This window comes from Hyperolius riggenbachi, chromosome 2 (genome assembly GCF_040937935.1).
Source record: "Hyperolius riggenbachi isolate aHypRig1 chromosome 2, aHypRig1.pri, whole genome shotgun sequence".
Lineage (NCBI taxonomy): Eukaryota > Metazoa > Chordata > Amphibia > Anura > Hyperoliidae > Hyperolius > Hyperolius riggenbachi.
Genome location: NC_090647.1, coordinates 162,998,480 through 163,018,826, shown reverse-complemented (window position 1 = coordinate 163,018,826; position 20,347 = coordinate 162,998,480). Strand labels below are relative to the sequence as shown.

Below are 20,347 nucleotides of genomic sequence, written 5' to 3'. Positions count from 1 at the left end.
TTTTTTTTCAAAAAGACCTTATAGTTTTTCAGAAAATCGATTTTAAAGTTTCAAAGGAAAAATGTATACATTTAAAAACCAGCCGACTTTAACGGTTAATAGCAAAGCCTGCTTAAAATTTAAGAACACCAAATTCCCAGGGTATATTAAGGGGATCAGTGGGAATAAGAGGAAAAAAAATTCAAAAAGACCTTATAGTTTTTGAGAAAATCGATTTTCAAGTTTCAAGGGGAAAAATGTCTTTTAAATGCGGAAAATGTCAGTTTTTTTGCACAGGTAACAATAGTGTATTATTTTCATAGATTCCCCCAAGTGGGAAGAGTTTTACTTACTTCGTTCTGAGCGTGGGAAATATAAAAAAAAAAACGACGTGGGGTCCCCCCTCCCAGACCTCTTTAGCCCCTTGTCCCCCATGCAGGCTGGGATAGCCAGATTGCGGAGCAACGGCCGCGTGGGGCTCCGCACCCTGACTATATCAGCCCGCATGGTCCATGGATTGGGGGGTCTCGGAAGGGGAGGGGCAGCCAAGCTTTCCCCTCCCCCTCCGAGCCCTTGTCCAATCCAAGGACAAGGTGCTCTTCTCCACCTCCGATGGGCGGTGGAGGCCGCGATTTCCTGGGGGGGGGGGTTCATGGTGGCATCTGGGAGTCCCCTTTAAAAAGGGGTCCCCCATATGCCCATCCCCCTCCCAGGAGAAATGAGTATAGGGGTACTTGTACCCCTTACCCATTTCCTTTAAGAGTTAAAAGTAAATAAACACACAAACACTTAGAAAAAGTATTTTAATTGAACAAAAAACATAACCACGAAAAAAGTCCTTTAATATTCTTAATTAACCATTAATACTTACCTGTCCCTTTAAATAAATGATCCCTCGCAATAGCCTCGGAAATTTTCTATCAGTTACAATGTAACAAAGTTATTACAATGTAACAACTTTGTTACATTGTAACTACGCCGCACCCGACGTCACTCGCCGCTCAGCCGCCGCATACACTTACGCGTCCTTGCAGGACGCTAAGTCCCCGCCGGCTCCCGCTGTCCACCCCGCCCACATCTGTCACCCACATGTCACCCACATTTGGGTGACCTGTGGGAGAGGCGGGGAGGGCAGCGGGAGCCGGCGGGGACTTAGCGTCCTGCAAGAACGCGTAAGTGTATGCGGCGGCTGAGCGGCGAGTGACGTCGGGTGCGGGTGTCGGGTTCTGATTTGAAGGAACCCCATTGGTCTGCTAAGGACCAATGGGGCTCCTTGGAGCCCAAATTCAAAGATGCTTAGAGAGCTCTGAGCTATGTAGCTCAGAGAGCTCTGTCGGGTCCGTGCAGGACGCTAAGTCCCGCCGGCTCCCGCTGCCCTCCCCGCCTCTCCTACATGTCACCCACATGTCACCCACATGTGGGTGACAGATTTGGGCAGGGTGGACAGCGGGAGCCGGCGGGGACTTAGCGTCCTGCAAGGACGCGTAAGTGTATGCGGCGGCTGAGCGGCGAGTGACGTCGGGTGCATTGTAACTGATAGAACATTTCCGAGGCTATTGTGAGGGATCATTTATTTAAAGGGACAGGTAAGTATTAATGGTTAATTAAGAATATTAAAGGACTTTTTTCGTGGTTATGTTTTTTGTTCAATTAAAATACTTTTTCTAAGTGTTTGTGTGTTTATTTACTTTTAACTCTTAAAGGAAATGGGTAAGGGGTACAAGTACCCCTATACTCATTTCTCCTGGGAGGGGGGGTGGGCATCTGGGGGACACCTTTTTAAAGGGGACTCCCAGATGCTACCATGACCCCCCCCCCCAGGAAATCGCGGCCTCCACCTCCACCGCCCATCGGAGGTGGAGAAGAGCCCCTTGTCCTTGGATTGGACAAGGGCTCGGAGGGGGAGGGGAAAGCTTGGCTGCCCCTGCCCTTCCGAGACCCCCCAATCCATGGACCATGCGGGCTGGTATAGTCAGGGTGCGGAGCCCCACGCGGCCGGTGCTCCGCAATCTGGCTATCCCAGCCTGCATGGGGGACAAGGGGTTAAAGAGGTCTGGGAGGGGGGACCCCACGTCGTCTTTTTTTTATATTTCCCACACTCAGAACGAAGTAAGTAAAACTCTTCCCACTTGGGGGAATCTATGAAAATAATACACTATTGTTACCTGTGCAAAAAAACTGACATTTTCCGCATTTAAAAGACATTTTTCCCCTTGAAACTTAAAAATCGATTTTCTCAAAAACTATAAGGTCTTTTTGAAAAAAAAAAAATTTCCTCTTATTCCCACTGTTCCCCTTAATATACCCTGGGAATTTGGTGTTCCTAAATTTTAAGCAGGCTTTGCTATTAACCGTTAAAGTCAGCGGGTTTTTAAATGTATACATTTTTCCTTTGAAACTTTAAAATCGATTTTCTGAAAAACTATAAGGTCTTTTTGAAAAAAATGTTTTTCCTCTTATTCCTTCTGATCTCCTTAAAGAGGAGCTGTTAGGTATAGGGTCTCAGAGAAAATAAACACATATATCAGTAGCTAAAGATTGGCTGTACTTACATTACATATGCATTTCACTGTCCACGTTTGGATTTCACAGAATTTGTATATAGTATATGCAGAGATTGATGCTCCTGACAGCTCATGGCAGGCTCCATGTTTGTGAAGCCAAATGTGTCGTCATGTCCTGCCTGCTTCTGATCACAGAACAGCTCATACTGAATAACACAGTGTGCAGTGCATATTAATGAGCCATGTGGCTAGGAACAATAGCGGACTCCTGCAGTGTACTCTGCCAGGAGATTTATCTGTGCTGTGGCTGGACTGAGTTTTAGAAGCTGCTGAAACTTGATCCCGTCTTCTCCTTAGCAGCCGAGGGGAGGGCCCCAGAATGCTTTGCAGTATGTTATGCGGCTTGCGTCCTGCTTAGCTCTAAGCATTGCTGATAAGCATACATCAAAGGTAAGATAGATCTTTATCTTCAGTAATGTCTTTTTGGCTTCCTTCTAAACTGTTTAACACAGGAGACTAGAGGTTTAAATTAGCTTCTGCAGCCTGACAGTTACTCTTTAATATAGTCTCCAAATTTGAGGCTCTTAGCAATTAAGGGGGCTTTGCTATTAACCCTTAAAGTCGGCGGCTACCTAACATTGATCCATTGCGTCAACTTTTCCGCTTGGGAGCATGGCCTTAAGCATTAATTGCTAGTAGGAAAATTACGCGTAAGACCATTCCGTAACAACCTGCATTGCGGTATTCTTACGCGTAATTGCGTAAGGACCATGCGTAATTACAGACATGAAACGTAGATAAATGTCTACGCCGTAACCGTAATTCCGTAATGCGTAATAGCGTAAAATTACGCGTAATGATCCGTAAGCGTAGTTTTTTCCATTACGCCCAGCACTAGTCCGTCGGACCCTCCCGCTGGGCGGACGTTCCAGCGATAGTAGAGCGTGTGTACAGTCTGTCTGCAGACTGATAAGGCTGTTTCTGAGTGATCCGCTGAGCGGATCGTTCAGAAACAGTGTTATCAGTCTGCAGACAGACTGTACACACGCTCTACTATCGCTGGAACGCACGCCCAGCGGAAGGGTCAGACGGACCCGTCGTTCCTTATAGTAACTCGTGTGTATGCACCTTAACAGAACAAGGACAGACAGGAAATATACATTGAGATGGGTATAGCAGCATACATTGTGTGGTATGGGGGTCATTCACTGAGAGCTCTACCAGCTCAAGTGTGGGGCAGTACTACCAAGAGTGATCAGAGTTCAGAGCGCTGGTTAGTGGCCAAGGTGCTGCAGACGGCCAAGGCGAGAGTAGTAGTTCTGGAGGAGGTTATCCTGTAATGTCTGCCTGTTGACAGGACATCAAAGAAACGGCTGTCCGGATGGGAGTGGCCATGTGAAATCTTAGAGGCCCTCGACCGCAGTCTTGCCGTGCAGAGGAGGTCTAGCAGTGACAGGGGCGATCCTATCATCTTTTCCGTAGTGTTAATTACTCTTTAAAGTTTGTACTTGTCCTTGGTGGATGCCCCCACATACCAGACAATGACGGAGGAGCAGAGGATGGATTCCGTGGTAGCGGTGTAAAAGCTGGTCAGCAACTAACATGGCATACCAAATTTCTTTAGTTCATGCAGGAAGAATAGCCTCTAATCGGCCAATTCCATGACATGATTAACAAAACATTTATAAGTATGCATGTCGACTAATCAGAGCCATAGAGACATGGATATGTGTGACATTTATGCAGCTTTGCCTTGCTTTCTTTGACTGTTATTGGAGAGGAGAAGAGGCAGCAAAAATGAGTGTCTTTCTCTGAAGGACTGATGGGACAGGAAGTAAATCCTGTGTTAAAGGACGACTGAAGAGAGGTATATTGAAGCTGCCATAATAATTTCCTTTTAAGCAATATAAGTTACCTGGCTATCGTGCTGATCTTCTGATCTTTAAGCCAAAGACCTGGAACAAGCATGCAGCAGATCAGATGTTTCTGATACTATTGTCAGATCTGACAAGAGTAGCTGCATGCTTGTTTCTGGTGTTATTCAGATACTACTGCAGCTAAACAGATCAGCAGGGCTGCCAGTAAACTGGTATTGTTAAAAATAAAATAAATATGGCAGCCTCTATATAACTTTTGCTTCAGTTGTCATTTAACAAATCTTTCCCCCAGCCACTTAACCTTGGCTCTAAATGTCTTCAGTTTTGATGATCTCATGTAAGCTTAGCATGTGTATCCATTATATGTTATTAAGCCATCTTTCACAGGAATTACTGTATGAACATTTTCCTGAACAGGTATCGTGATATGTTACATTGACAGCGCTGCTTGGAAAATGAAATTGCTCAGGAAACTGATTGCCATTATTATGCTAGCACAAACAATGACTGCAATGCAATTTACAGGGAATATGCTTTAAAGTGTACCAGAGACAGACATAGATACAAGATTTATACACACCTGGGGCTTCTGCCAGCCTGGGCTGTGCTATTCTCTGGTGGAGAGATGGAGAGAGCGCACTGTGCATGCGTAAAACTGGCCGCGGCTGGCTAAAGTTACGGGACCCGGTACCGGCGATAGAGAAGGCTGAGGACAGCAGCGTGGAAGCAATCCGTGCAGATGGGGCTCGCGGAAGCCCCAGGTATGTAATCCTTGAACATGAATAATACAGAGTAAAAATAAATAAAAAATTATATATATATATTTATGAATTTCTTCACCTAACTTAATTTTATCATGGACCATAAGAAAGGTACCTAATAATAAACCCATCTCCAGGAATAGTCAGGGCCAGCCTGGCTGTCAATGGCATATGGTAACAATACACAGAGGTATAACATTTTGGGATATGCATGTTCAGCACACCTTATGCTGGATACACACGGTGCGTTCGTGCACTCGATTTTCCCGTCGATTCCCGTCGATTCGTTTATTTCCAACATGTCTGATTTGGATTTCGATGGATCGTTAGGTCGATTCGCATGCAAAGTATGCCGAATCGACCTAACGATCCATCGAAATCCAAATCGGACATGTTGGAAATAAACGAATCGACGGGAATCGACGGGAAAATCGAGTGCACGAACGCACCGTGTGTATCCAGCATAACTTATAGCAACACAATCTCCTGGGATACACAATTTAATGAGCTGAGACTCCAGTGCATCAGAAATAAAGAAATCCTTACCTGTGATATTACATAATTTCTACCAATAAATAAATACAAACTTCTAAAATATATACAGTAGCTGAACAATGACCGCTCAGCAATCTCTATTGAAAAGTAACATTGTAATATTTCATCAATTATTACAGTGATGATTGTTTTAGTAAGAAGGCTTCCTAGACACAAGGCCACACCTACCTATAGACCATATGTTATTTCCTAGTCACAGTCATTTCTGAAGGGTTATAATGCAGCATAGCGCAGTATATTCTGCCGACACCCATAATACGGTGTAAATATTTAGTGCTTCATGCTTCCAATCTATTTCCTGGCACAGCGTTCAATAAACAGATGGGAAACGATCACACACAGCATTTTAAGCTTTAATTCCAACGAGAATCTTGTCCATCTGTATTTATATTTGACATTCTATTTAAGAATGTAGGAATACAGACTTGGCTGCCTATGCTCAAAATCTGTTACAGCAATAACAACATGACCCGCCTGTGCTGACTTCCAGCAAGGAAGAGACAGCTTATTATGTAATCTCTAAAAAACATTTGCAGTGCTTTATACCAGTGGTTAGGAGTCTAGCAACCTCTGAATGACTCGAGCATTCCAACCAGTCCAAGCTCAAAATAACCTCACAGATAAACCGCTCTCTCTGAATGGATTTGCAGTGGCAGCCAAGGGCTCTGGCTAAACACTAGTTACTATAATCTGACAGACAAAAACATTCCTTGCCACTTTACAGATCTGGTCAGTTACAAGCACCATCATTAAACACACAAGAAGTGTGCTGAAGAACCATATTAACAACATCTAAGCTCTCTTTCTTTTAATTTGGTGAATATGCAAAATATCTCTTTATGCCGCTGTAGCCAGGCTTGCATCCAGAACCAATGGTGTATAGCAAGTCTATAGCTTATAAAATTTACAAAGCCACATCAACTCAACATGCAGACAGCCTGTTTTGGACTGTTGACCTACTCCATGGCAGGGATTGATGCGGCTGTATGATAGGGCTTGGACCAGAACAGAATACCCAAGCGGCTCATGGTGATTCAGTACCACTGGGAAAGTATAGGGGACCAAAAGAGACTGAAAAAAGCAATGCTTAGCGTGGTTTGCCTTCTAAAAACAGAAGGTTTTTGCAATAATTCAGATTTAAGTGTGTAACTGCACTAAGGAGGACAAACAGGCTGTATGAATTTTGGGTGTACATGACTCAAATTTAAATTTGACTCAAAAGTTAAATTTAAAGCTATAGGCTTGCTATACACCAGCCGTTCTGGATGTAAGACTGACTCCAGTGGCATGAAGAGATCATTTGCATATTCAGCAGAGGTGCATTGTGGGTAACCACAGTTACACACTTAAATATGAACTATCACAAATACCTTCTGCTTTTAAAAGGCAAACCACACTAAGCATTTATTTAAATTTATCACTGGAATACCATGGAAACGCTACAAGTACAAAATATTTTAGGAACTGACCATATGGCTAAGATAGAACAACTGAGGACACTGAATGGAACAAAAAGCTTAGAAATGTTTATTGCAAGATACAAATACAATGATAATTAGCGATCAATACAATACAAGCCAATCATAGACCAGTGTATTCCTTACTTACAGGGAACCTGAAGTGAAAGGTATGTGAAGGCTGTCATATTTATTTCTGTATAAACAATACCAGTTGCAGGGAAGTCTTACTGATCTCTAGACGCAGTAGTGTCTGAATCACACACTTGAAGCAAACATGTGGCTAATGCTGTCGGATTTTTGTCATACACATCTGATCTGCATGCTAATTCAGGGTCTATGGCTAAATGGCTAAAAGTATTAGAAGCAGTACATTAGCAGGGCTGCCAGGCAATGTACATTGTTTAAAAATAAATAAATAAACATGGCAGGGTCCACATCCCTCTCACTTCAGGTTCCCTGAACTGCTAATCTGATGTTGCCACTGTGCACAGTATGTTTAGGAGTCTGTGTAAGCCTTTGTATAACCTGTGCTAGATCCATAATGAAATCATCATTATTATGATACATTTACTGTATATAGCAGTACTATCTCACAGGGGGCCATATGCAATTCACTTTTTCTCCAGAGTTTTCTCCTAGGTGATATTTTTAAACTTGTCAATAAAATGCCTTTTTAGGCACCAGCAAGCAAGAAGGTACCCTGAATAATTCTGGCAGTACTTTTTCGTCTACTTTTGGTACTTTTTTAGTTGAAAAGTGCTGGAAAGTTATTTTAAATGCAAAATGAACAATTATATCCTAGGAGAAAACTCAGGTGAAAAAGTGAATTGCATATGGCCCAGGGTGATTTACAACCAGCACAGGCTTCCAGTATGTGCATGAAGTACAGTCAGAGTATAACAACCATCCACTGCCATATTGTATGCCCTTCTTTCCCAGATTCAGCCTAGCTATGCAGACAGGAGAGAGAGAGAAAGAGTAGCAGCTTACACACAGACGGCAGGATAGACACAGCTGCATCAGAGTGGCTGTGGGTTATAAATCACAGTCCAGGTCAGGCAGATTACACGCTAGCCTGCAAGGTCTAAAATTATTGACCCTTCACTGGCAAAATATAATTTTGCTTTCTTAAAGCAGAGGACGTTTGCAATAATTCAGCTTTACATTGGCCCTGAAGTTTAAAAAAAAGTGTCCCTAGGTTGTACTTGCCTCAGGAGGAGGAAGCCTCTGGATCCTAAAGAGGCTTTCCTCGTCCTCCTAAGCAGCCCCGTTTCATCGCTGGGACCCCCGAAAATCCAGTTGTTGGTGCTTGCCGCTGTTCTGCATAGGCATACTAGCGGCTTTCCACTCAGACTTCTGCAGAAATAGCCGAGCCTGATCGGGTCCACTCTACTGCACCAGCGCAAGCCGTCTTCACCTCTGTGACCCAATCAGGCTCAGCTATTTTGCCGGAGCCAGAGTGGAATCCCGCTAGTGCGCTTGCGCAGGCTACAGTTCTGGTTATTGTTTTGAATTGTCTATGGCTGCCAGCGATGGAACAAGAAGGCACAGGACGGAGGGAAGCCTCAGACTTCCACCTCCTGAGAGTAGTATCTGATTTTTATTTATTTAAACACACTGGTTTTCTTTAAGTGGGCAAGTGTGGGTTTTCTATGATGCATCACTCTCGAATATGCAAATCATCTCTTTATGCCCCAGAAAGCCAGGCTTACATCCAGAACCGCTGGTGTACAGTGATCCTGTAGCTTAAGAGAACCAGAGAGACGAGAAGAGTCTCAGGTTCCATACTTACCTGGGGCTTTCTTAAAGAGACTCTGTAACAAAATTTTCAACCTTATTTCCTCTATCCTATAAGTTCCTATACCTGTTCTAATGTGGTCTGGATTACTGCAGCCTTTTTCTAGTTGCACTAGTAGTCTCTGTAATATATCTAATCTGCTATTCTTTATCAGGCTTTGTCGACCCCGGGAGGAATGTGCTGCCTCTGCTGTGATAGAGAGAAGTTATGCATGCCCCCTCTGCTCTCCTGTGTGCTGTGTGTATGAGTCACAGACAAGGTCTCTGCTCACAGCCAGCTTCTCTGCGAGGTTCATGGAGCTGTGACCTTGTGAACAGCTGTGAGTGCAGAAAGATCAGTTCAAAGCCCAGACAAGCAGCTAAGGCAGGGGTAGGGAACCTATGGCTCAGGAGCCAGATGTGGCTCTTTTGATGGCTACATCTGGCTCACATACAAATCAGTAGGTGTTGATTCACTAAGCTACACCACTTAGGCAGCGCAGCTTAGTGTGGCAGCGCAAATAAAATGTTCAAAGTAGGCATGCTACTGCTGTAGCATGTACTACTTACTTACTCGTGCTACCCCAAAACGATCCCACTCTGGACCCTGTCAGGTCCAGTGACTTTGTAGGAGGAGATCCCTGCACTTTATCCCAATAGGCTGCCTGTCAAGTGACAGGTAGCCTATTGGGCCAATCCAAGTGCGGGGATCTCATCCTACAAAGTGAATCAACCCCCAACTGCCATGCTAGCTAATTGTACAAGCTGTTAGTCAGTATTTCTCCTGTCTGGCTCTCTGGAAAATTGCTGATGTTGCTGTAACCCAAAAGAAGCTGAAGACGTGTCTGACACTTCCGCTGCCTGGCGGATGAACTGTAAACACATCACCATGGAAACAGGGACGTGTGCCCTACTGTCCCAGTTTGAATCATATTGTATGGCTCTCACAGAATTACATTTTAAAATATGTGGTGTTTATGGTTCTCTCAGGGAAAAAGGTTCCTGACCCCTGAGCTAAGGCAACAAGTGGGAGTAAAATTCGAGCAGTCAAGTCAGGCTTGAGAGGAGCCATTGCAAACAGGCACCTGCTCTGATGATGCATTTCCTGTTTGGCGGCCATCTTCATTGTTTACAAAAACAATGAATAAAACAGTGATTTTATCTCCAAGAAAGCAGCAGGTTGAGGCGAAAATGTCACCGAGGGGCTAGGAGAAGACAACAAACAGGCTGGTACGTTTATTTATGTAAGATTTTCACAGTACAGATTCTCTGTAAAGGTGTTCTCTTGGCTATTTAAAAAAACAAAAACTGCCACTTACCTGGGGCTTCTATCAGCCCCCTGCAGCTGGAATGTCCCACGATGTCCTCCTCCGATGCTCAGTTCTTCGCCGCCGGCACCGGGCTAATTATTTGTCTAACTAGATGAATAGAACTGCGGCTGCGTGGCCGAGCGCATGCTCGCTCCCGTGCGCGTCATCGGGAGCTTACTGCGCAGGCGCAGTACAAGAAAACTTCGTACTGTGCCTGCGCAGTAAGCTCCCGATGATGCATGTGGGAGCAAGCACATGCACGGCCAAGGCCGCGCAGCCGCAGTTCTATTCGTCTAGTTAGACGAATAATTAGCCTGGTGCCGGCGGTGAGAAACAGGGCATCGGAGGAGGACAGCACGTGACATTCCAGCTGCAGGGGGCTGATAGAAGCCCCAGGTAAGTGGCAGTTTTTGTTTTTTTAAATAGCCAAGAGAACCCTTTTAACCCCACTTGAGGCTACTCGTCCCTTGCGTCTCCCCTGGTGGCTCCTGTCACCCACAATAGTGCCAGAAAGCCTGGCCGAGTCTGCGCATCATCATGCATGTGCGGCCCGGCCAGGCGCGCTCCCATCCCTGGGAGTGTTCTGAGTCTGTGCAGTAGTACTAAGCAAGCACAGAACCCTCCCAGCCACAGAGTGTGACGGGGGAGCGAGCCTGGTCGGGCATGCGCTAATGATATGGTAAGTATGGTACTTGAGATGCTTCTTGTCTCAGGTACATTATTACACAGCCTTCACTGGCAAGTCACATGGCTGAGTCTGTAAATTGCACAAGAAAATGCTGAGCTCAAAGGAGGACAGAGAATGGTGAGAGAGCAGTAAGGCTCCATTACACTAGGAGTATTGAAAAACGCATGGTTTAACCGTATGTGTTCTGCAATGTTTTATCAGCCTGCTTGTGTACATACGGTAGCTAAGCATATCTATTTTACACTGATGAAAAAAAAATCACAGAATAACTCACACATCCAGTACACATCATTGCAGTGGTTTATATACTTCATAAACACGTGCATTAAAAGTCTCACAAAAGCCAAGCTCTGAAATTCAGTGGATGCATTGTACTGCTGTGCAATGTGTAACAGTGCAATACAGCAAGCACAGTGCGAATAGGCCCTAAGGGCTGGTTCAGGCGGGCACTCGGGGACGTCTCACTTAGCTGATGCTAAACGCTTCTCTGCAAAGGAGCACAGAAGCTTTTGGCATCAGTTCAGGTCATTTAGTTGTTATGTCGCATTTTGAGCCCCCTGGAGAACACAGCACTGCAGAACTTAGCTGATCCTGGGTGCTACATGTAGAATCTAGGTTGAGACGACAGGCATTTATGCAACCGACGGTAAAAGCCAATACCATTGTTTAAAATGAGCTGTCCATTCATTTGAATGGACAACGCATGAGTGTCACACTCCACAATCACACCTTTAACGCCTGTGTGAACCGGCCCTTAATCACTCACAGGGTAAAGTTGATGTTGACCGTTTTGAGTATGCGTGGTTTTAGTTTACCACTTCAATTTAATGCCATTTAGGAATTTAAAATAGCACTAGGAGGTTCAGATTTTACTTCTCAGCAAAACTGTCATTTACACCATTTTGCATTCTTTTCGATGTATAGAGAATGCCATCTTACTACGGTTAACTGCCTGCACAAAGCAGGTGGCCTTGCTTCTGGTTTTGCACAACGGGGACTCATCAGAGGTACACAACCACATTTAGCATTTTCTCTCTAAAAGTTGTGATTAATGAGTGTTTTAACCACTTTGTCCTTTGCTACAGTATATCTACGTCAGCTGTGGCACCCTCCAAGCCACAGCGACGAAGATATACTGACCTGCTTGCAGCCCTGTTGTGCAGGAACAGGTGCGCTTCAGAGCGCACCTCCTGGCACTAACAGCTACAATACTAATTGGTGAAAGGGAAAATGTTCCCTTGTAGCCAATTAGTGACCCCCCCCCCCCTGTGGATGAACGATCACCGCTCTAGCAAACAGCGTGATCATTCATCTCTCCCCCTACGTGGTCTGATCTGCTAAAAAAAATGATAAGAAAGCAGCCTGGCTCACCTTTTCCTATTCTAGCGATCAGCCTGCAGCCCAAGCCTCCGATCCCCGCTCTGCACGCAGCCCTGTGATGCTGAATAGCCGGGTCCCGGCTTGATGACGTCATCAAGCCGGGACCCGGTAACCGGCATCACAGGGCTGCGTGCAGAGCGGCGATCGGAGGCTTGGGCTGCAGGCTAATCGCTGGAACGAGATAAGGTGAGTCAGGCTGCTTTCTTATCATTTTTTATAGCGATTTGGCCACCGAGGGGGCTGCCTGGGTGGGATGGGGGGGCATTTGGCTGGGTCTTATGGAGGTGTGTGGACCCCTGGTGGGGGGTAAAATGTGCAGCTGGGGGGGGGGGGGGGGGTAAAGTATGAGGGGCCACATATTTTTTATTTCAAATGTATAATGTTATACTGGGGGCAGATCTGGCTATAATGGTGGGGGGGCCCTAATCCTGGGTGCACCTGCAAATCCTGAGGGCGCATCTGGCTATAATGGGGGACCACTATTCCTGGGGACACATATGGACACATGAGGGGCAGCAATCCTGGGGATACATCTATCTATCTATACTGGGAGGTGCCAAACACAGAGGGCACATTGGGCTATACTGGGGGTGACTGATATTGGGGACACATCTGGCTATAAGAGGGGACCTGATACTTGGGACACATTTTGCTATCAATACTGGGAGACATAATACTAGTGACATGTTTTTATCTCCTGTGGTACTTTTTATTTTTAAACTGGAATTGATAAAAACTGAGAAAAAATGCATTTTTTTCATTTTCCCCTCTTTTTCCCATTAAAATGCATAGAAAACTTTTTTGGTCTAGGGATAAAATACCCGCCAATGAAAGTCTAGTTTGTCCTGAAAAAACCATACCTAGATCATTTAGGTGTCATGAGTAAGGATAAAGTTATGGCTGATTAAATAGAGACGTAGCTAAAACGTAAAAATTCCTCTGGTCAATAAGGGGAAAACAAGGTCTGGATGCGAAGTGGTTAATAAGTGCTTTGACCTACAAATCTGTCCACAAAACCTGTCCAACCTACATTTCCGATCTTACTCGAGGTACACACCTAGCCGCTCACTCCGCTCTTCCAATGAACTTCGCCTAACCGCTAGGGCTGCACGGTTTTGCGGTTTAAAACCGAAACCGCGGTTCGTGTCAAGACGATCTGGTGATCGTCAGTATCCTCGGTTTTTCTGAGTTTCCGCCCGCTGCCTGTACACTTGTCTGGCCCGCCTTCCGCTGTGCGCCGATTGGCCAGAGTTGCCAGAAGCAGTGAATATGTATTAGTTAATGAGCAGGGGGGCGGGTCCACTCGAGCGAGCGGCACACAGCTTTACCAATCGCTGGATAGCGATGGAATGACGGCAGCGGTAAACGGAGCTGTATGCTCTGTACAGCTCCGCCTACCGCTGCCGTCATTCCATCTCTATCCAGCGATTGGTAAAGCTGTGTGTGCCGCTCGCTCGAGTGGACCCCCCCCCCCGTTCATTAATAATAATACATATTCACTGCTTCTGGCGGCTCTGGCCAATCGGCGCACAGCGGTAGGCGGGCCAGACAAGTGTACAGGCAGCGGGCGAGCATTCTGAAAGCTACTGATCATTTTTTGTGTCAGAATTACAACTCAGAAAAATCCACTAAAGCTGAATACAACGCTGCTACATCTTGGTAAATGATGAACAAACCGGCATCAAAAGGATTTCAGTGGCCACAGGAGACTTCACAATGAGTTGTATAGCATGTCAGCTATCCTATCCAATAAAACTAGCAGCGAAAACAGCTATTTAAATAAGATAGTTCAAACTTATCTGTAGAGAGAAGTAGGGATTAGGTTACCATTTAGTGTAAAAGACTGGGATGGAAATACATTAAAGTGAAACTCCGCTGAAAATTGCTACTAACTTGCATCAGCGCTCCATAAAGCTGAGTTTCCACATCAGGCGAAGCGTTGCATTTTTATGCACAGGAAAAACACACAGCAATGCAAGTGTATGGACTAGTTTACATTGATGCAAATTTCCGCATTCATTTAAGTGTGTGGAAAAAACGGACAGCATGCTGCATTTTTTCGGAAACTGCGCCCCCCGCTCATTAACAATAATACACATTCACTACTTCTGGCGGCTCTGGCCAATTGGCGCACAGCGGTAGGCGGGCCAGACAAGCGTGGGCGGGCGGGCACTCTGAAAACTGCAGATAGTGACGATCACTATATCGTCTTCACGTGAACCGCCCCCCGCTGCCCGGCTCTTAAAAAGGAACTCCAGTGAAATTTTACTGCTGACAGGTGATGTAGCTGCTGCATGGTTTTTGGCAGTTGGAAACAGCTATTTCCCACAATGCAGCAAGGTTCACAGACAGGAAACTGCCAAGAGTATGTACTTTTCTTGTTCTTGTGGGAGGGGTTTCACCACAATATCAACCATACAGAGCATGATGATCCATTTGTGATGGGGTATCAGCTACTGATTGGGATAAAGTTCAATTCGTGGTCGGAGTTTCTCTTTAAGCAATCATCCGCCTGCAGTATCTGGCTAAACTATAGTGCGGGCATAGTGAATTTAGTGGCAAAGCTCGATTTGAAAAAAAATCGTGAAAAAATCAAAATCGCAATTTTTTTAAAAAAAGTCGCAATTTCAATTTTTACCTAAAATCGTGCAGCCCTACTAACCTCCTCCCGCATCACCCAGTCCCATGAACGCCTCCAGGACTTCTCAAGAGCTGCTCCAACACTATGGAACTCCCCACCTCCACCTATTAGGGCAGCCCCCTCCAACATCTTCAAGAAAGCCCTCAAAACTCACCTTTTCACTCTGGCCTACTACCCCTCACAAGTGCTCTAAACCCACAGCTGAACTCTGGTCCCCTACCATTTGTGTCCTTACCTCTCCCTCTAGATTGTAAGCCTTTGGGCAGGGTCCTCCTCCTTTTGTGTCCTACCTGATCATGCACCTCCATTACTGTGAACCCATGCTATGCATCTGAGTGAACCTAACTTGCCTAATCTCCATGCTCCCCTCCAGTGACTAAGCATTACCTTGTACTCATACTGTGGTCTTTATTGTATTCCTGTATTGTCATTTTGCTGTGCGTCACCCCTAAATATTGTCTGCAACTTAAACTAATGTCCAGCGCTGCGTAATATGTTGGCGCTTTATAAATACAATAAATAAATAAATAAGTGTTTTTTAAAAAAAAAAAAAAAGAAAAGTAGATGAAATATACTTTGCTAAAATACCTGTAATGCAAACAGCTGGAACTGGATTTTTTCCCCACTTCCTGAGAGTAGAATTTCACTTTAAACTGCAATGTCTTTTTCAAATCACAACGCTATAGCGATACACTTCCATAATATCACTAGCAATAAAGCCCACTCAAAGCATTGATCTGACTATGAAGTCTATACACAAATCTACTAACAAACAATAACAAGGACAGTGACATCACACAAAAAAGGATTGAATTTATGATGATTCATCGCCCACCAATACATGTACATGAAATACAGTGCACTGAACATTTCCCTAATATTTTAACCATATCTGACTACTTGTTAGTTCCAGGGAGCAGCTCTGTCAGTATGAATAAATGTTTTGTAAGCTAATAGACCAGTTATATAACTGAAACAAAATTAGGGTAATACAGAACATGCCAAAAATCCTGAATAGCTGCTTGCTGCAAGCAAGCCAACTACCAACACGCTGCATAGATGGTGAACTCCTGTTTTAAGGATAAGGGTATTGTTAAATCCTTCTTAACAAAAATAACTGCCAGCATTTATACACTGGACCAATATCCAAACAAAAGCAATCTCTCATCTTAAAGGGATCCTGTGGTGAAAATAAATATCAGGTTCCATACATACCTGGGGCTTCCTTAACCTCCCCGGCGTTCTATTGAGATCGCCAGGGAGGCTGCGGGAGGGTTTTTTTTTAATTAAAAAAAAACTATTTCATGCAGCCAACTGAAAGTTGGCTGCATGAAAGCCCACTAGAGGGCGCTCCGGAGGAGTTCTTCCGATCGCCTCCGGCGCCCAGAATAAACAAGGAAGGCCGCAATGAGCGGCCTTCCTTGTTTGGCTTTCCTCGTCGCCATGGCGACGAGCGGAGTGACGTCATGGACGTCAGCCGACGTCCTGACGTCAGCCGCCTCCGATCCAGCCCTTAGCGCTGGCCGGAACTGATTGGTCCGGCTGCGCAGGGCTCGGGCGGCTGGGGGGACCCTCTTTCGGCGATCAGGCAGCACACGCGGCTGGCAAAGTGCCGGCTGCGTGTGCTGCTTTTTATTTGAAGAAAATCGGCCCAGCAGGGCCTGAGCGGCAGCCTCCGGCGGTGATGGACGAGCTGAGCTCGTCCATACCGCTCAGGAGGTTAAAGAGAAACCTTAAAGAGTAACTGTCAGGCTGCAAAAGCTAATTTAAACCTCTATTCTCCTGTGTTAAACAGTTTAGAAGGAAGCCAAAAAGGCAATACTGAAGTTAAAAATCTCTCTTACTGTGATGTGTGCTGAACAGCAAGGATCTTTATTCCCAAGCTCCTAAGGAGGACGCAGGCCGAATAACAGATACTGCAAAGCATTCTGGGGCTGCCTCTTCTTCCCACTGCTGTACCTTGGGTCATCCCCCTTCATTTCCATATCACGCCTAGGCTGCTTTCTCAGTGAGACGTTACAGGCTCATGTTACAGCAGCTTCTAACAGCAGCCAGCACTGAAAAATCACAGGTCATATGTTCTGTTAGAGTATACTGCATCAGGGTTGCCAACCCAATTTCTTATTTTTCCTGGACAAAATGGTCAAAAAATCTGGACACCCCAAGGTTTGGACGGACAGGGGGTGGAGTCAGGGGGCGGAGTCAGTAGCAGGGTTTTTAGGAAACTTCTTGTTAATTTCGGGAGGAGAGAAACATAGCTGAAGCAGGCGATTACTGCATAAAGCTCATGTGAAACAGTCCTACTGAACTGACACAAAATGCTGCCCTGCAGAAGTCTGCCACACACAATACTGCCCTGCAGAGGTCTGCCACACACAATTCTGCCCTGCAGAGGTCTGCCACACACAATTCTGCCCAGCAGAGGTCCGCCACACACAATGCTGACCTGCAGAGGTCTGCCACACACAATGCTGCCCTGCAGAGGTCTGCCACACACAATTCTGCCCTGCAGAGGTCCGCCACACACAATGCTGCCCTGCAGAGGTCTGCCACACACAATGCTGCCCTGCAGAGGTCCGCCACACATAATGCTGCCCTGCAGAGGTCTGCCACACACAATGCTGCCCTGCAGAAGTCCGCCACACACAATGCTGCCTGCCCCAGTGTAGTGTCACCAGAAGCTACATGCAGTGTCCAGCACACCTGCTTTCAAGTATTAAAGCAAATTTGTGAGTCCCAAAGGACAAAAATATGAATATTTAGGTTACTGTTAGGCATCGGTAGAGAAGGGGTTAGTATCAGAATAGGGATAGGTAACGGTTAGGTGGGAAATATCAGCAAAGATTGGACTAGAGGGGGGGGGGGGGCACAGGGGTGCTAAAGTGACACAAGGGGGGGGGGGGGGCAAGCTGAATGTGACACAGGGAGGGGATCACTGAATATGACACGAAGGGAGGGGGGGCACAGCTGAATGTGACAGAGAGTGTGTGTGTGTGTGGGGGGGGGAGTCACGGGGGTGGTCAATGTGGCACAAGCGGGACAAATCTGAATATAACACAGGGAGGAGGGGCACAGGGCTGCTGAATGTGACACAGGGAGAGGTAGCCAGCAACAGGGGCACGTAACATAGAGAGGGAGAGACAACTACATGATGGTGATAATGTTCAATTTCTGGCAGCATTCTGAATGGGAAGATGGGGAGACAGAAACACATGGAGGAGACACAAAAGAGAAATAAGAGAAAAAAGCACACCCAGTGACAGGGGCGTAGCAATAGGGGGTGCAGAGGTCAAGCCCACTTTTTTGCCACAGCGCTTTATTTGGTAGGGATTACATTTGGTAGGGATTACATTTGCTTAGGGTTGACCCACAAAGGGGTACATGTGCTGTAAAAGGTTGAGAACCACTGCCCTAAACCATTTGAATATTAACATGAACACTATATTAAGTGTATGTAAAGTTGACGACTAAGTAAGTCGATACTTTGCGCTAAGCAAGGTAAAATAAAACTCCATTGGAGTCCATAGGAGTCCTTGGGCAAGACTGCATAACTAGCTCTAATATGTATTCATTGGTCCATAAGTCGCATAGGCTTTCCCCCCCACCATTGGGGTGGGCAGGGTGTCTTAAGGAGCTAAAAAAATACAGTAAATCCACTTGCAATGTTATGTCCCTGAAAGGATAATATTAATAGTCTATAGAACTTATATGAACCAGAAATTCTGGATGTATATTCGATTAGTTTTTGCTCAAGAACATAAAGGAATAAGTCGCATATTCAATGACTGTTCTGAAGGCATGCATTATGGGAAGCTGAATACTTGCAAATACTGTTTTTTTACAATCGCAAATTTGCACTTTTCCTACAACAGAAATAAATTCAAGGTATAAAATACTTCATATGTAATATATATATATAAAAAAAACTAACCTATTCTTTTGAATTATAAAACCACGGTATACACAGCACTGGCTAGCAGATATTGATGACAGCAATAGTTAGGTGGCTTTATGAGTCGATGAAGCTTCAGACTTTAACTGACACATTAATTAAGGGTAGTGAAGGTACAATAAATCCAACAATGATAAAAGAGTTAGCGATCTTCTTTTGTTCCAGCAGTTACTGGATTTTGTAATAAGGCTCATTTGTAAGGCGATAACACTTACAAGAATAAATATCATTTGCTCTGGGAACAAATTGCCAAAAGCTAAAAAGGTATCTATTTCCTCATTTGATTTTCAAAGATCTGAAAACAGCCACTTAACAGCCAGTGTCACTAACTGAAAAGGTTGCAGATAGAAAATAGGGAGAATTCCAAGCAGTATGCAGGGTTTTTTTTTTATCTTGCCATGCAGATTAATATCCCTGCTCTTAAAGCGGGATTGTCACCATAAAAATCACATTTCAACAGCAACTGGTCTGAGTGTATTAATTTCCCTGCCTAGCTAAAACAAGATCCTCTGCTCACTTGTGTTTACAAGCAAGGCTGAGGTGACTCAGCAATTGGAGGAGAAAAGAAAAAAAGTTAAAGGAAGAAATTACATCAGTATTTAGCCTCAAACTGTGGGCAAAAGACATGGTTCCCACCAGGAACAGAATTCTCTTCATTTACTACATAAAATTCATTGATATTAAAACGTGGACAGTACAATACATGTGTTATAGTGGTTTGCAAAAGTATTCAGCCCCATTGAAATTTTCCATATTTTTTCATATCACTGCTACAAACATGAATCAATTTTATTGGAATTCCACGTAAAAGACCAATACAAAGTGGTGTACACGTGAGAAGTGAAACGAAAATCATACATGATTCCAAACATTTTTTACAAATAAATAACTGCTAAGTGGGGTGTGCGTAATTATTCAGCCCCTTTTGGTCTGAGTGCAGTCAGCTGCACATAGACATTGCCTGATGAGTGCTAATGACTAACATAGTGCACCTGTGTGTAATCTAATGTCAGTACAAATACAGCTGCTCTGTGACTGCCTCAGTGGTTGTCTAAGCGAATATTGGGAGCGACAACACCATGAAGTCCAAAGAACACACCAGACAGGTCAGGGTTAAAGTTTTTGAGAAATTTAAAGCAGGCTTAGGCTACAAACATCCCATGGAGCACTGTTCAAGCGATAATTCAGAAATGGAAGGAGTATGGCACAACTGTAAACCTACCAAGACAAGGCCGTCCACCTAAACTCACAGGCGTAACAAGGAGAAATGCAGTCAAGAGGCCCATGGTGACTCTGGACGAGCTGCAGAGATCTACAGCTCAGCTGTCCATAGGACAATTATTAGTCGTGCACTGCACAAAGTTGGCCTTTATGGAAGAGTGGCAAAAAGACAACCATTGTTAACAGAAAAGCATAAGAAGTCCCGTTTGCAGTTTGCCACAAACCATGTGGGGGACACAGCAA

General features: G+C 44.9%; 1 protein-coding gene across 1 annotated transcript in view; it reads right to left on the bottom strand.

The window, feature by feature from the left end:
* Nucleotides 1–20,347, bottom strand: part of VWA8 (von Willebrand factor A domain containing 8) — a 476,746-nt gene that overhangs the window by 262,999 nt on the left and 193,400 nt on the right. The gene's annotated exons all lie outside the window — the stretch shown is intronic.